Here is a 5,159-nt window from a genome sequence, read left to right on the forward strand (position 1 = left end):
GACTCTTTTCCTSGGGGCAATAAAAGGATATACGAAAGGGTCAAAGTTAGAAGACTGTAGTGCAAAATATCTTGCCAGCCTATCTAGTGCTTTCCYGGGGGAAGGCTGGGTTAGGTCTGCAGCCATGGAGTATCCTGAGTGATTTTTAGAAGGCCTCTAAATAAAGCAGGGCACTAGAAACCTTTGTTCTGAAGTGGAGGTGGAGGGGAGGCAGACACTGGGTCTGCTGCCTGTATAATTCAACATACAAATGCAGTCCTAAAGCAACTCATACCGGCCTTGATCTGGTCATGTCATCACCATTCTTTTTATCTCATGAGTGGCAACTTTTTGCTTTCTCATTTTTTCCCATCAAGGGTAAACATGTGACATGAGATCAAAACTTACCTACTTGTTCCGTAGGCTGCTATATGAGCCTCCAGCTAGCTAATTATTGGCTGCTATTAGTATCATTGCTGTTGTCACAGCTGCTTTAAAGAGTTCACAGATAGATAGCTGATGTGGCAGAGGTGTCCCAGGAACCCAGGGAAGGTGGATGGATTCTAAGTTATTTTGGATCTGTCCCTGTTAAAGTTAATTCATACAGTATTCATTTTCTTCAAGTCTCTGAGCTCTCAGCTCAAAGCTGATATTGTTTTTCTTCAGCAAAGACGTTTCCAAAATGTATTTGTACAGGGCTGGTAGATCAAAGAGCAAGGAACATGATAATACCTTGCAGAAAACAACGTCTCTCTCATGTACTGCTTGCCTGTGGGATATACTTCCTTAATATCTGAAAAGATTTTGATCATTTTCTCTTGTCCTTTTCCTTTCAGAGGGGAGAAGCTTCTGACTTTGTATATATTAATATTCCACCAGTGTGTTTTCAATATCTTTTATTATTATTAAAAATAAAATTATTGGAAATAACTGGAATGCAGAGGTATGGCAAGCCACGTAAAAATGAATTGTGGACAGCCATCCCAGATGCCTCTTTACTCTTGCCAATTTACCCCACCTTTTGCAGTTATGTACTGAAGCATGAATCTGGGCCTACATATTAGCCCTGCTGTCTCCATCCCCAGTGACTTTAGATGCGCACTGAATCAACATCCTTACACTGCTCGGCTTATTCACTACCACCTCTTGGCAGCAGCCCCTCGACCTTGTGGGCAGTGGAGAATGTGGAATCGGGTTTGAGTAGTGGCCTTTCGCTCTTTAGGGAATAGCCCTTGCTGCTCTTGACCCGGGCTGTGCCTTGTGGAGCAGCGAGCACTGCAAGAGTGCCTCCCAGCTRCCAGTGGGTGGGTGATGACTAACAGGGATGTCTCGCTTTTTCCAGTCCCTCCTCACCAGTGATGAGCCCGCTGCGCTGGGGCCTGCTGCCCCTGGTGTTCCCTGCTTCTCCAGCTCAAAGCAGTGGGGCTTTGCCAAACCCCAGATTCATGCGGTTTGGCACCCCCCATTCATCAGGAGCAGGAGCTCCATCCAACACATATTGCTGCATACAAGTCCAGCAGCAGCCACAGTGAAACCTATGCCAGAAGCTGGCCCGCAAGCTCCTCTTTAAGCTTCAGGAGGTGGGTTGGTAGCCGCAGGGACAGGGTGACGGGAATGTTGTGTGTTGGGAGTAATAGCAAGCCAAGGATCTGGCTGAAAAGGAAGAAAGGCAGCAGGACTTTTACAAGCTGCAAGGGAGGTAAGGAAGAGGCCAATAGAACAAATATTATGTATTTTAAACACTTATTTCTCCTAAAATATGTACCCTCCCCCTTTCCTTGTTTGCAGTCCTGGTTTTCAAGGCTGGAATGATACCTGCTGTGATTGCTGTTAAGAAAACAGTGCACAGRTTTTTGTTTAGCCCCCAGCACAACCCAGATGCAAGCGTTCCAGGGAACACAGAAGGAAAGGGCTGGGGGAGAGAGACAGACGCCTGAATTGTCCTTCTGAGACACTTTGTCAAGATGTGGTACAATTTCTTAATTTTATTATTATCACTATCATCCATCACAACAAGTCCACTTATGTTCATTAAACATCTTCTGKGCAGCTTGAGGATGTGAGGGGGATAATATCTAGTGGGAGTCAAATCCGAGGGGGTTAGTTACAACCTGCCACCAGCAGCTTCCTCAAACCCTGCAGCCTTTCTGGGAACCATAAACCCCTTCCAACATCCATGCAGCCAAGGCCGGGGTGGAGAAGGGCCAGGGGAGACAAGTAAGGATGGGAAGAAGTTAGTTGCGGCACTCACACCCCAAGCAAGCTGGGGCTTTCTCAGCCACAGAAAAAGCAAGCTCTCGCCTCCACCCCAACCCAGGCAAGGCTATGGGAAGCACAGCCAGTGTGTTTCCTGTAAACAGGCTGCAGTTCCCAAAGCCGTGGCAGTAAGACAAGCCACGGAAACATGAGCRATTCCAAGATTGGGACGGGTGCCACCGTTGAAGATGGGCTAAGAGATGTCACTTTTCCCCATCCTTCTCCAGCTTCCTTTTTCTCCTACACTCTTCTCCCTTTYGTCCTCCTCTTTAGCTGACCTCCTTTCTCTTCCCTTCCCACCTTCTCTTCCCCCACCTGTCCCCAAGCCTCAGCACAAGAGGGACCTTTGCAGCGGCAACCTTATGGTAAAATCACAGATATTGCCTCATCCTTTACACCACTAGTGGGTGCCTGTGGCTGACTTCCAGGATCTTTGTGATGTGATAGCTAAGCCTTACTCGGCCTTTTCCTCRTCCCTCTCCATTTTTGGGAAAGGGGCTGGGGGTTATGTGGCTCTACATATTTCATTCTAGGCTGAAACTTGGCAGATAAATTATCTTCTGAGGAATATATTTTAAAACAAGCAAATATAGCATTACACAGAACTAACCAAACCCTTCTGCCCCCCCCATCTCCTCTCCAGCTTCTCCCCATTTTAGTCTGAAAATGAACTGAGGCTATACCATTGGAGGAAAGGACAAGTCACATCACAGTGTGGTAATGATCCATCTAGTACAATAACCTGTTTCCAAGTAAGTAAGAGCAAGCGGTTTGGGATCACTAGGTACTGTTAACCGTTAAAATTTCTCATACTCCATCACACCTTCTTATCTCATTTCCAGCTRAAAACATGAGCCAGATGATAGGCCCTTTGACAGCAGCTGTGGACCACAGCTTAGRCTCTTCTGCTTTAAAAGAAAGGCAGATTGCCAGTTCTGTGATAGTTGGTGTTTTCCTTAAAACCTCAGCTCCGGGGYTTCTTACTGTTACCAGATAATCTCTGTTTTCTTTTCTTTGTAAATTGGGCAAGCACACAAAGCTCAGAATTGCTGAGAAAAGCCTGATAGTGTGAACAAAAAAATGACTCAAATATAAAAAAGGCACTCAAATGTATCTTCTATAGGTTCATTTTAAAAACTATTTTGTTTTTTTCTGCCCAATATTGTTATTTTTTTCTAGTTCGCCTCATGGCTATTAATCACTTATTATTTGGCAGTGTTGGGAGGATGATGAGCTGGCAAGAATACTGGTGAGTCCCRTAAAAGAAAAACATGAAACCTTTGTCTCCCACTAAAACATAAATTCAGGATAGCTGGTAACATTACATATTGCAACTGTGTAATGCTGGACAAACTGTATGAAGCCAGCCCATGTCARGGTGCAGGAAAAAATAAAATATATTCAGTCTCTTGGCTGCCTGAAAARAGGACAGATCTTTTTCTGTGGGTTAAAATTCACTGAGAACTGGATTTTAACCTTGCACTATTCTCATGTAGTCAATTAAAAGAGGTAGGTCCTCCCTTCTTGCTTAGAAACCAGAAGGCAGGTGAGGAAATGAACACAAGAAGAAAAACACATAGGATTATTTATGTCAGTTTTATTGGTTTRTATTTACCTTTGTTTTAGTTTTTTTGTTTTTTGTTTTTATTTTTTATTTTTTTATTTTTTGGCAATCTAGCTCCTACTTCTGTTTACAGCTAGCAGTTCCTGAATGATGCTTTCTTTCTCTGGACTACATGGACCTCCACAGCCACGAAGAACAAGTATATGCTTTTTTCAGAACCACTGTGGCCATACTTGCCTTCTCTGGYTTCTGTATCYCCTGTTTTCTGTTGTTGAGGAGAAYGAAGAAGAGCTCTGTCAGTGTGGCAATGCAAAGCTGTGTCTATTCTAGAAAAAGTTTAAGAACCTTCAACTAAACCTTTCCATGCCAAAGTCCACCATTGCATGCACAATCTTCTCTCCTAGGTGGAAGCTGTTGCATCTGAAASACATTTCAATATGATTAATGTACACAAAATCTAATCAGAGCATGGCCATAAGGCCCTCCCTGCRGCCAGCTGAGCAGCAGCAATCAAAACACACACTGCCTCCGAAGAGGCCATGAAACCCATCACGTGGGTGTGGGTGGATCCTTGCAAGGTGCAGTGATTTAAAGATCAGGCCTGAATCCATCAGAGGTGAGAAGTACAACCTTGAAAAATGAAGGCAGTGGGAAAATCCRAAGGTGCAGAGCCAGCCTATCTATTGTGAGGGGTTGATGCTATCCAGTAAGTGTAAAACTTGCCCCAAGAGCTGTGGAGCCGCCCTCCTAGGGAAGAAACAATGAGGACAGGGGCGAGGAAACACTTGGAAGCCTCCAGAAGGAAAAAAAGATAATAATAAAAAGTAAAAGATGGGGAAAGGGCTATCCCTTGCTCTACTTGAGGAAAAAGTATAGCCAGGCTGGCTTTCTTCCCCCAYCCCATCCCTTCCACTGCTGCACTTACTTCAAAGGACCTCTAGAGAGGTATTTAGAAATCTATTTCCTGCCTTTCTATCCTCTTGTTCCCACGTGGCATGGATTTGTGGCCTTCCCTCAGCCTTGGCTGACCTTTGTTTGAAATGCCTTATTCAGTGCCTTGGAGGTCCTCCAGGTAGCTCCTTGCTTTGCCTTTCASCAGGGTTTACACAGAATGCCAGAGTTTGATCTGGCACCTGCACTGGATGTAGTAAATTTTGAGTGTCCCTTAAAAAAAAAAAAAAGTGTTTTCTTCCAACTAGGAAACTGGGACTTGGGCTCCCAGAAGAATTCCAGGGCTTTCACTGGCTGAGGAACTTGGCATCTTACCACACATGTCTGTAAGACTACATCTACCTCATACTCATCTAGATAATCTTGCTGGAAGGAGGCTGCTAGGAGGCTGCTGTACTCTCCCTGGTGT

Source organism: Rhea americana, unplaced genomic scaffold, assembly GCF_003343005.1.
Source record: "Rhea americana isolate MKP2758 unplaced genomic scaffold, rheAme1 scaffold_33, whole genome shotgun sequence".
Taxonomy (NCBI): domain Eukaryota; kingdom Metazoa; phylum Chordata; class Aves; order Rheiformes; family Rheidae; genus Rhea; species Rhea americana.